Below are 12,548 nucleotides of genomic sequence, written 5' to 3'. Positions count from 1 at the left end.
GGTGTCATGTGACTTTTTCTCCTTGACCAGGTGAGTGCAGGTTGTAGTGTCTAGATAACCCTCCTCTCAGGGCCTGCCTTCCCTGTGCCACCACTTCCTCTCCACTGTCCTGGCCTCAGACGCAGACACAGGGAAGGTCAGGCCATGCGCCCAAGGGCCTTGCCAGAGGGTGAGTGGGTCCGCGTCAGGGCTGGCACTGGTTGTAGAAGAAACAGTGCAGAGTGAGCGGCGGATTGTGAAACAACCCTAGGGTAACAGAAAGGGCTTTCAGAAGTTCTGTTTGGAACAATAAGACCAAAGAGAGCGGGGATGTGAGAGGAAGAGAGAAACCGAAGTGCTAAGCCTCTGTTCAGCTTGCTTTTTGTCAGGCCAGTGACTTCTGAGGTTGAAAAGGGTGGCGTTGAAGGAAGAGAATAAGGGTGTGGCAGGAGGCTCTACTGCCTCCACACAAGGCGAAGGCCCATGAAGACCGAGAGCTTGAGGCTGGGACCATCACACCAGCGCTGTCACGTTGGAGAAATGTTGGCATAACCAAGAGCTTCAGGGAAGGTGTTTCAATTTTCAGAAAAGGAACATGGAATATGCAATTAATCTCTACAACGATAAGATTGACACCAAATTCAGGAAAAAAGGTTTCTTAGAACAATTATTTTTTTTTAATAGTTGGTAAAGGAAACAGCAGCCTTAGAAAGTAATAGCAAGTCATACCTGATTAACTTTGCTCCTTGGGGTTACTTTGATGGTAAGTTAGAGGGGGGTAGAGAAGGTGTGTCTGCAAGTGTCAGTCCTTAGTGACCTCCTTGGGGCAAGAGGGATTCCTGCTCGAGGGTGGCATGAAGCACGCTGTGTCCTCAGCCCCATCCCAGCCAATTAAAACAACCATGCAGACAGTAGGACTGACATACAGATCACATTGGTGGATGGCATGGATCTTGGAGGAATAACTAATAGGTCAAAATGACAGATAGGAGATCCAGAAATGATCTTGGCATTTTGAAACAACAGACCAAGTCTAACTGGACAGGCTGTAGGGAAAGACAAATAGAACCCAAAAGCAAAGGAAAAGTATGGGGTTTGGCTTAATAACCACATGTGAAAAACATGCCAGCGTTTGGATCGCTGCAGCCTCAGAATGAGTCAGCGGTGTGCTATGGTCATCAAAAAAGCTAATGTGATGTTAGGAGCATTAATTGCAGTTTAATAATGAGACCGAGGGAAGTGGTCAGAGTTGGCTGCCCAGATCACATCCGGTGAACTGTTTTTAGCTCTAGACACCAGAAGTGGAAGACGCATCCCCTGCAGTAGAACAGTGAGCTTCTGTCTAGACCACTCCTCTGCTCCTAGACAGAGCCATTGGTTTAGCATTAAGAACTATCCCTAAGGTTCTTCGTATTAGTGCAAGGAACTTCTCGTGCCCTGTGTTAACACTGGTGGAAGAATATAAAATGAACACCAGCCTTAATCCTGTCAGTGGCTAGTGAAGCCTGCTTTAAGGGAAATGCTCCATAAATACATGGTGGGGTCTAAGAGAGTGAATCTCTTCTCATTCATTTACTAAAGTGATGAAACAAAATATGTTTTCTTAAATGTATATCTAGGAGGGTCTTAGCCCTCTCTCTTTAAAGCTACATCCCTTTTTTAATAGATGGGGGTATGTTAGAGGCTATACACATAAAATACCCCCATCTAGAGCAAGAAATACCTCTTATTGGGTCTTTACTGTGATTCCCAGGATCTGTAATGAACCTGTCCATCAACCGCACACTAGCTGATACTTTCCCAGGAGACACTGTCTCTCCATTCGCAGGCCAGCCCTGTCTAAGCATCTGTCGCTTCTCACCTTCCCAGAAACAGCTGCAAATGGCCCTGTGGTTAACTCTCTCGATCCCCCTGGTCGTCTCCCTGATTAACCTCCTCCCTGGCATTTCCAACACGTCCACAGCGATCCGTGTCCAGCAGAAGCAGCCAGCCTCTCAGTCCGCGGTGCCGGGAGCCACGCTGTCCTGGCAACTGTGACGTGCCATTGCTGAGGGAGTTCTGTCTACGGCCAGCACCTTTCAGTCGCAGGCCTGTGGCTAAGTTCTCTCCTTAAGAGAAGTCCCAGTGGTCTAAGAACAACATTGCTCTCTCGTTGCCTCTCTTCCTACAATGTTATTCTTCCCTTGGTGAACCCGTGGAATGTGGTGGAAGGGCAGGGTTGGGGTCTAGGTCTTCTGCACAGTGCAGAGGACACACACACACACACACACACACACACATATTCATTCATTCATTCACTCATCCAAACCAGCATTGACTGATCAACTATAACCTGGGGATACAAAAATGAATAAAATAAAATATGGTCCCTGTTCTCAGGGAGCTCACTGTCCAGTGAGGGAGCTAGATAGGAGTACACCTATCATACTGAATCGTAATTATTTGTAATCATAAAGTTTTACAATGCATAGAAAGAAGTGCTGAGGAGATGTCACTAGTTCTGTGAGTTGTGGAGGCGGGGCAGGCAAAGGAGTGGTCAGGGGAGGTGGTAACGACTGAGGAGATGAGGGGGACTCCAGGCTTCTCGGCTCAGGGAACTCCAGACGGTCTGGGTGTGTTGGAGTGAAGGGAAAGGGACAAGGCTGGTGAGAGGAGCAAGGTCTTAGAACCAAGGACATCACCTAATAAAATATAAAAGGAGAATGCTAGGCTGTCCCATGTATTAATCTAGTGAGGAATGTTGTCCAGTGGACACAAACTCTTAGTCGATTTGAAGCCTGTTGCTGTCTCTTCCTTCCCTGTGCCTCCATCCTCATGTCTCCTCGGCTGAGGTTCTGAGGTGTCATTGGAGCTCTGCGCTGGAGAAGGAAGGGAGGAAGGGTGAAGGCCACGTTCACCTGTAAAAGGGCGGCAGCCACAAGGTTGCAGGTGGGGGCAAACTTTCTCCGGGTTGTTGGGTGCCCCTTTCCCGATTGCGTGCCGCACCCTGGTGCGTGGGTTGGTTGAGAACGGCCAGCCGGCAGACCCCGAGGCTGCCACACTTGTTCCTTGCCGACCGACTGCGGGCCCCGTGACGCCGGGTGAACAGGCGGCCTGCTGCTCGGGGCACCTTGTCTGTTCACCTCGCACTCCAGGCGAGTGTTTGAGGAATTCCTTCCCTGGGACAGTAGCACCCACAAAGCAAGGACTCCATCCCCAGGCACATAAGCCTTCTAGCCCTTGTGATCAGCAAGTTGTTTTTTAAAGATTTTGTTCATTTATTTTATTATTTTTAAAGATTTTATTCATTTATTTTTAGAGAGGGAAGGGAGGGAGAGAAAGAGAGAGAGAAACATCAATGTGCGGTTGCTGGGGGCCGTGGCCTTCAACCCAGGCATGTACCCTGGCTGGGAATTGAACCTGCGGCACTTTGGTTCACAGCCCGAGCTCAATCCACTGAGCTACGCTAGCCAGAGCTTGCGATCAGCAAGTTTCAAACCCAAGATGTTTGCACGCTGCTTCGTACCTAAGGAAGGGCCTCTGCTTGCTTCTCCGGTCTCTGTAGATTCTTCGAGGGCTCTGTGTCAACAGTTATTTGTGAATCGTGACAGTTTTGTTCTCCTTTTCCCAGTTTCTACACCTTTTATTTATTGTGCTCATTTAACTTACTGGCTGTGGGACCTCCAGGAGCAGTAAGAGTGGACACCCTGGTCTTGTTTCTGATTGATTGATTGGTTTTAGTGATGATTCTGATACTTGACCATTAAGAATGATGCTTGCTGAGGCTTTTGGGTTTTGACAAAGATGCCCTTTGTCAGGTTACGGAGTTGTTTTTTAAATTCTATTTTTGATGAATTAACTTTTTCCCTGCAAAGATCATGAAAAGGTGATTTTTTTTAAAATGACTTTTCTTCCTGTACTTCTGCTCAAATGATTGTTCCCCTTTAATCTGTTAATATGGTAAATCAAATCAATAGATGTTCTCATGTTAAGCTGATCCTGTGTTCTTGAGCCAGCCCAAATTTGGTTATGATATATTTTTATACATTCTTGGGTTTGGTTTGTCAATATTTTGCTTAGGATTTTTCATATCTATTCATGTGTAAGATTAGCTTACACTTTTCCTTTCTCTTATTGACCTTGTCTGACTTTTATATCAATGTTATAATATCCTCTTTTTCAAGTCTCTGAAAGAGTTTATATAATTTTCAAGTAACAAATAATTCCAAAGTTTGGCCAAACTTGCTAGATAGTAAACCATCTAGGCCTGTGGGTAGATACTGAACTGCTGATTCCATTTAACAGTTATAGGACTATTCAGAATTGCTGTTTCTTTTTTAGTGTTAGTTTTCATTTCTTTTTCTGGAAATTTGTTAACTTTTCCTAAGCTTTCAAACTTATTGGCATAAAGATGTCCATAGTGTCTCTTTCTGTGCTCGTCCGTGTCTGTGATTGTGCCCCCTTGTATTTCTGAGGCTCTGGGGCAGAGCCTGCCTCCACGCTCCCTCGGCTTGGTGGCATACTTCAGTCCCTCACGGTTGCTGGACTGCGGTCTCTGTGTCCTGGCCGTCTGCCGGGGCTGCTCGAAGTTCCGTGGGCCTTGTCACAGGTCCTCTCATAACGTCACACCAGCAACAGGATTCCTTCTGTCGGATCTCACTCTTCAAGTCAGGTCCACTCAGAGGACTGACGTATTTTCATGTCAGCTGATTTGGGACTCGAACTACATCCGAGAAATCCCCTCGTAGCAGTTTTTAGGTTAGGGTTCGATTGACTCACCAGGGGGTGGGGGTCTTGGTGGTGGGGGGTGGAAGCCTCAGAATTCTGCCGTCACGGTGAGGTTGGAGAGCTGGCAGGGCTCACACCAGCCTGGGCTTGAAGGCCACGCTGAGGAAGGACGTCAGGGTTTTCTTCTAAGTGGATGGGAGCAGTTCGAGCGTCTTGAGGAGGGCGTAATCTGACTGAAGACCACTCTGGCCGCTGTGCGAAGGCTGTGGAGCTGGACTGGAGCTGGGGCGGGGGGGGGCGGTGTTTTAGGGCTCCGGTGAGAGCTGATGATGGCCTGAACTCAGGTGGGCTTAACTCCTGCACACACGTGGCTCCCCGGAATGCACCGTATTACCTCACGCCCCCACGTGTTTGCACATGCTTCTCTCCCTGCCTGGGTGTTTCTCATCACCACCTACCCCACAGCTTCTCCCCTCGACAGGTCCTTACTCAGCCCTCAAAACTTACCCAGGTTGCGGAAAAGCGTCTCTGTGGTGTCTTTCTCGCTGACACCCTCTCCAGTTTGAGTTGTTTGGATGTTTTGCTCTGTCTGCCCCACTTGCCTGCAATCTGTCTGAGAGCCGGACCTTTGTCGTGGATTCCTGTGTTTCCATGGTCTGGCCTAGCGCATGGCATGCTGCAGATGCTTGATGCTGTCTGTGGGATGCATGTGAGAACCATGGGAGGTACTGGGCATGAACTAGACACATCAGTACTCTGGGAGCTTGCCTCGTGGAGGCAGAGACCACATATGAATAGTACACAGTGCAGTGACCTGGCATGCAGACACCAGGCCACACGTGCCAACCCTGGGAATTCCTAGTGTGCATGGATTTGAGGGGGGCGTTGATTCTGCGTGATCTGAAATAGTGTATCCAGCTCCTCACATTCCTCCATTCCATGAAATAATATTTTATGACCGGTGATTCCTTTTTACATTATATCTACAAGGGCATTTGTTCGGCAACCTGTTAGCCATGACTTTATTCCATAACGTTTAAAGAAGCAAACATTCATTCTTTAACACAGACATAGGATATTTCCTTCCCTGTCTGTATTCCAACCACTTAGAAAAGATCTCTGTCAGTGAAATTTGTGCTTGTGTATTCAAGATGGAGAAGCTCTTAGCTCAAAACAGCAAACACTTAAAGATCAAGGGTCCTTTTAAGAGGGAGGAAATGATTAACCTGGTTACAGATGAGAAACAAACTGAAATAATAAATAGATCATTTCCGTGACTCCCAATGAGCCATCCGTCAGTACAAACTTAAGAAAGTGGGATAGTGGGAAGAATGATTAACTGGAGCAAACACAGTGATGTTATTTAGAACTTAATAAACTGAAGGACCGGAGAGTCGGGTTTCACCCGCCGCGCTCCTGCGGGCCGTGGCCGTGGGCGCCGGCCAGGCTCCTGCTGCGAAGAGAGATGCGCACAACAGCACAGACTCTCATGGGTGGGGGCTCGCCTTAAAAGTTCCTTTAAACCCTTTTTATTTATGTTGCCAAGTCCTTGTGTTTGTTTTCTAGTGATCTCTGTTGGAGAATATAAATCTGTGGTTCAAGGAGTGTTTGCTGCACAGTCTCGTATGAATAATTGGATATTCTTTTTTTTTTTTTTTTTTTTCTTTTTTTTTTTAATTTTTTAATATATTTTATTGATTATGTTATTACAGTTGTCCCATTTCCCCCTTCACTCCCCTCCACCTTGTACCCCCTCTCCCACCCACATCCCCCCCCCCCTTTAGTCCATGTCCATATGTCATACTTAGGAGTTCTTTAGCTTCTACTTTTCCCATACTATTCTTGCCCTCCCCCTATCTATTTTCAACCTACATTCTATGCTACTTATTCTCTATACCTTTTCCCCCTCTCTCCTCCTCCCACCCCTACTGCTAGCCCCCCATGTGCCCTCCATTTCTGTGGTTCTGTTCCTATTCTAGTTGTTTGCTTAGTTTCTTTTGGTTTTGCTTTAGGTGTGGTTGTTAATAATTGTGAGTTTGCTGTCCTTTTACTATACATGTCTTTTCTTTATCTTCTTTTCTTAGATAAGTCCCTTTAGCATTTCATAAAGTAAGGGCTTGGTGATGATGAACTCCTTTAATTTGACCTTATCTGAAAAGCACTTTATCTTCTCTTCCATTCTAAATGAGAGCTTTGCTGGATAGAGCAATCTGGGATGTAGGTCTTTGTCTTTCATGACTTGGAATATTTCTTTCCAGCCCCTTCTTGCCTGTAAGGTCTCTTTTGAAAAATCAGCTGACAGTCTGATGGGAACTCCTTTGTAGGTGACTGTCCCCTTATCTCTTGCTGCTTCTAGGATTCTCTCCTTTGTTTTTACCTTGGCTAAAGTAATTATGATGTGCCTTGGTGTGTTTCTTCTTGGGTCCAACTTCTTTGGGGCTCTCTGAGCTTCTTGGATTTCTTGGAAGACTCTTCCCTTTGCCAGGTTGGGGAAGTTCTCCTTTATTATTTGTTCAAATAACTTTTCCACTTGTTGGTCTTCCCCTTCTGGTACCCCTATAATTCGGATGTTGGAACGTTTAAAGGTGTCCTCGATGGTCTTAAGCTTTTCTTTGATTTTTTGAATTCTTATTTCATCATGCTTTCCTGCTTGGTTGATTCTATCTTCCTTCTGGTCCACTGTGTTGTTTTGAGACTCAGATTCCTTCCTTTCACTATTGGCTCTCCTCCGTATATCTTCCTGCATCCCTTTTATGGTAATCTGCATTTTTTCATGTAATTTGCATCCAAAATCAACCAGTTCCGTGAGCTTCCTGATCACCAGTGTTTTGAACTGTGCATCTGATAGATTGGCTATTTCTTGGTCGCTCAAAAGGATGAGTCCTGGGGGACTGATCTGTTCTGCTGGAAACATATCTTCTGTCTTTCCCTATCTCTCCTATTATTTTATTTATTTATTTATTTTTTCTCCGGTCTGGTCGCTCTTGTTACGGTGGGGGGCGGAGCCTTAGGTGTTCACCGGGGCTGGGCGCCCCAGTCGCTAGATTGTGACGTTAGATGTGGGGGCAGGGGTGGGAGCGGGGACAGGAGGGATCAATGGCGACTGTTCCGTACTCCTGGAGTCAGACACTTCCCTGGGCTTCTGGGCCGTGAGCTCTGCCCTGGTCCACAATCGCTGCCCCACTGATTCCCCCAGCCGCTGCTTGCGCACTCAGGGATCACCGCTGCACCGCTGCGCTCCCGCGCCCCAGATGGCTGTCGCCGATTTTGCGCCAAATTTCCCCCGACCTACGCGCGCCTGCCACCAGCGCCAGCCCCGCGCCCGCTCGGCTAGTCGTCCCCTACCAGTCTGGATGTACGGGTCTACTTCAACTTCTTGGCTGTCCAACTTCCATTTAGATAAATCCTCTGACAGTTCTGATATTATGACTGCAAATCACTGTTGTAAATTATTGTTGTTCTGTTCTTGGTTGTGCGAGGAGATACGGTGCGTCCACCTATTCCTCCATCTTGCCGGAAGTGAATAATTGGATATTCTATTTCAAATTAGAGGCTGGGGCCACGGGGCCAACTGCTGTGTCTTCTAGCTCTTGTCTTCCTGGTTAGTGGGATCGGGTGCCTGGCTGGGAAAGGAGACACAACACTTCTGCGTTTAAATATAATTTTCATTTGGTTCAGGGCAATGACTTTTAAAGCTTTTGGATTTGTAACACACTCAATTTCATTTACGCTCCTTCTAGTCCTTCCCTTGCATCTCTAAAAAGGATGAGGAGAGGATATGAGGACCCACTGGGGCACCCTTGGGTCCTGAACTAGAGCTTCGGAACTTGTGGGTTCCCCACTGCTCTCGTAATGCAGTGAACAGGGCTCCCTTAGCAGAGCTCACTTGGGGGCAGGGGCAAAGGGGAACTTCAGTTTATCCCCAGCCAGTGCCCTTGATTTCCTTCTCTTCTGCCAAGACAGCGCGTGTGACGAGAGATCACACGGGGACATGAGAGTTCACGCAAGGATGCAGGGGCGTCGGGAGAACACCCCGCTCCTGGGTGCCAGGGTCTCTGGGCGGGAGAGTAGGGTGCAGGCCAGCTTTGAGGTCACCTTCTGTGAGCAGAGCAGAGCCTGGTCCGAGTGGTTATCCCACCCCCTCCCAAGAGAGTTTGAGGGGTTTCCCTGAGGGAACGTAGAGTTTACAGGTGCCTCTCTAGAGAAAGGGAGAGAGGCACATCCTAGCTTTCCGGTGTGAAAGGAAAGGGAGTTTACAGCTAAATCTGGGGAGAAGAGCAGGTCCTGGGTGAAATTCTAACAGGAATTTACTAAGAGAATGACATGTGAGCACCTCAAAAAAGAGAATTAAAATTGCAAATTATGACTATATGGTCTTGCTATTTGGCAGATATTTTCCCCCAAAATGAGTGAAATGAAACTCAAAAAAAAATATTTGACAGTGTTAGCTGCCAGTGAAAAATTCCAGCTTTCAAGTGAAAATTAGAACTTGGGACAACTTGTATCCTCCACCATGGGCTTAACACTTTCCAACACTTAGCATAACTACTTCTGATGAGATCAGTGATGATAATAACCTGTGATTCTTTTTTATATTATAATGAATTGGGTCAAAATTGAGCCAGATAATCACTCACTGGTCTGGATAATCAGCATGAGATTGCACAGCCCTTAGGCCTGAAATGTTAATTCGGGAGAAAACCAAGCGCTTAAGAACTTGAAGGGAGCAACACGGCCAGAGTGCTGCTGACAAAGTTTTGGTCACTGGCCTGTGGTTGCCCAGACAGAGCCTGATGAGGCGGACACAACGTCCAGAGTGCGGCCGGAGAGCCAGGCGCAGCAGGCAGACTCAGTGGCTTTGGGAAAAATATGCCTGATATTTAAAAAAAACAAAACAAAAAACAAAGCCTGATAAAAGGACGCAACGTGTGTGCCTGGTGGTAAGACCCTGAAAGACTGATTTCCCGTTCGGTGGGAAGGCCCCCAGGGACTGTGAACTGAAGCTCTTCTCAGCTCCTTTGGTTCTGCAAAGGGACTCACTGCAGACCCTAAGAGGCGTGTGCGGAGGGGAGCCTGTGGGTCGCCAGCCTGCCTCCGCACCTGTGCCCTGGGTGCAGCCCCGCACAGGAGGTTAAACCAGCCTGAGGACAGCTTTGGGAGTTGGATCTGCTTCCGCCACAAGCTGGTGGTGCCTCTGAGCTGTGGCTTTGCTGCTCCAGGGCAAGGGAGCAGTGCTGCAGTCTCCCCATGCTCAGGGGGCATCCAGGCCCGCGGCGGGTGTCCCCTGCCTTCAGGTGGACCAGTTCTTTGTGTAGATACGCTGACTCCCCCTTCAGAAGACTAGTCTTACCGGCTTCAGAGCCCTTGTGTCCTTTCGACATGATCACGGCTGTGCAGGAAGGAGTTGATTATTTTCGAAGTCTGCGTCTCTGAAGGCAGCTGCCTTTCCACACCCTCTGTCGGGGGCCACCTTGCTGTCACTGTGCAAGCACTGAGAACATCAGCCCTCGTGTCTCGCCATCCTTTCCTTTCGCCTTAGTCAGATCCTCTTCCGCTTTCTATAGTAAGTCAGCATTCTCAGCGCCACCGCTGCTGTTCACTTGTAATTGTCTGGTCAGTCCTAGCGTTTTAGTGTGCTGGACACGAGCCGGCGTGAGGTGGGAAGAGAAACAATAACTGGGCACCAGAGGAAGTCAGGGTCAGTTGCTCAGCTGACACCAGGAGCGGGCGGGCCGTTGAGTCAGCCATAAGAAAGGGAAGGTGTGGGTTAGAAGCAGACCTGGGTATGAGACTCCTGTCTCTCACTCTGCTGGGTGCTGAGTGACTTCAGCCACTGCTTTGCCCACCTGAGCCTTCGTTTACTTCCGTCAAACCGGATGGGATACAGCTGCCTGGCCCCCAGCTGCGCATTGGGCACCCAGCCCTGCTCCCCCCCACCTCCATCCTCCTCAGCTCAGACTTTGAGGCTCATTTTTATGCTGGCGTGGATCTGGAATGACCACGTATACATAGTCTAACACTTGGAGTCCGAGTGTGACAGTAAAGCATGTAGAGCTCCCAGGCTGACGTCACGGGGTGCCCTACCCCCTCCCCGCCCAGCACACCCCATGAAAGGGATCTCAGTCCGTCCAAACTTCCTGAGTGTTGTCTGGGAGGTGGACCCAGCTTAATTTGAATTTGGGTGAAATAACGTTGGATACATTTTACTTGGCACAAGCGTGCATTGCTCCCAGTTCTCATATTTGTACTTTCTCTTTTCAGGGATCAGCATCTTCTGGACCCCACTCTGGAATATGTGAAGGTAGGAAACCAGCATTTCACGTGTCATCAGGAACCTGTGTAATGGGTTCCTGTGTTTAACGCAGTGTTGCCGGGTGATGCTGTAGTCTGGCTTGCATAGGAGGCTGGTCCCACTGAAACAACGAGGAGGCGATTTGACTGTTCTCAGCCTTTAGTAAACTTTGAGAGAGCCTTAACCTCATCCCAATGAAGGTGGACAGCCTTTCCCCCTATCTGAAACTCCTAGGGCCAGATGTGCTTTAAAATTCAGAACTTTTAAGGAAATATAATATGGTACATGCATGTGTATAGAAAACATTCCCAACGGGATTTGGGTTCAGCACCCCATAATCAAACTCACTATTTCAGCAGTGAAATGTAAGAATGTTCACCCGAAATGAGACAAACAGACAAGTGATTTTATGCTGTTAGGTCATGTTTTGCCACCAAACGAGGTCAAGTTTCTTTGGCAGCCAAATGAGTTATTTCAAAAATTCCAATTTTCAGAGGTTTTTGGATTTTTGAACGGTAGGGGAGGAACTGTGGACCTCTGCTTATCTTTAGTGTGGAACTGAAGGCACCTGAGGTTTCTGAGTTCTCTTCTCAATAGCCAGCCCCTTGCTGAGGGGCTGCTGCGGACCCTGGGCCGTGGTGACACCTCGCTGTGCGGTGGGGCTGGTGCTCAGTGCGTCCGCCTGGCCAGTGCTCCGGTCCTGTTCTCCTCCTGAGCAAAAAGAGGGGATGCTTCTCACGTCTTCCCTCTGCACCCCACATCGTGTTTTGGGCATGTGTGTTTGCTTTGTTTTATGTTTGAAAACTGTAAAGAGAATTCTGATTTCTCACACCTAGTTTCTTCATTTACAATATCACATATTTTTTCTTATAAAATTAAAGTTATCTTTAAAATTATAATAAGAAGATGGACAATTTTGTAAAAGAAATTAGCAGCTGTCAGGAATTGCTTGGTTATAAGTCACGGAAACCCGTTTCATCCACGTTAAGCGAATATAGGAACATTTAAGGGAGGTTTGGAAGCCTAGCACAGGGTGCACAAAGAATGGCAGTGAGTTTTCGGAACCACAGCATGAGTCAGGGCTTCAGGCGCTTGCCCCTGAGGAGCCACCGGTGGCATCGTTGTTCCAAGGGCAGCCTCCCATTCTCGGAGTGTCTGGGCCGGTTGCTGTTCGGGTGCCTGCTGGCGGGCCCCAGGGTGTGGCATGTCTTCCCGCCAGACCAGAGGACGAAGGTGCAGGAGGGCACTCTACTAGGACCACTTGGTCGCTCCAGGCAGCCACCGTAAAGTTCGTGAGGATGGAGCAAGGGAATATTTTTTCTCTCTCTCGTGCCCAGGCTGTGCCTGAGCTACAGTCTCTGCATAGCCCGTGCGTAACCCTAAACCGGCGGGACCACCACGTTAGAACCAGGGCAGAGCTTTGTAAACGCTGCGTCTGCGTCCTCCTGGAAGCCTCGAGTGTGCTGTTGGGCAGGTTGAACACCGCAAGGCATTAGGGGACACTCTTCCCACGGACTGCGGTGTGACTGGACCACAGCGTGGGAAATGTGCTCTGGGGTTACGCGGTGTG

General features: G+C 48.3%; 1 protein-coding gene across 2 annotated transcripts in view; it reads left to right on the top strand.

Annotated features, from left to right (window-relative positions):
- The window catches only part of BCAR3 (BCAR3 adaptor protein, NSP family member), a 103,691-nt gene that overhangs the window by 18,856 nt on the left and 72,287 nt on the right, over positions 1-12,548 (top strand). For both annotated transcript variants that reach the window (XM_028512956.2, XM_028512958.2), the window contains one exon: positions 10,948-10,987. The gene's annotated coding sequence lies outside the window, so the exon portion shown is untranslated. The remainder of the gene's footprint in view (positions 1-10,947; positions 10,988-12,548) is intronic.

Source organism: Phyllostomus discolor, chromosome 5 (assembly GCF_004126475.2).
Source record: "Phyllostomus discolor isolate MPI-MPIP mPhyDis1 chromosome 5, mPhyDis1.pri.v3, whole genome shotgun sequence".
Classification (NCBI taxonomy): Eukaryota; Metazoa; Chordata; class Mammalia; order Chiroptera; family Phyllostomidae; genus Phyllostomus; species Phyllostomus discolor.
Note: the sequence above shows the minus strand (reverse complement) of the source record. Positions and strands in the feature narration are given on the sequence as shown.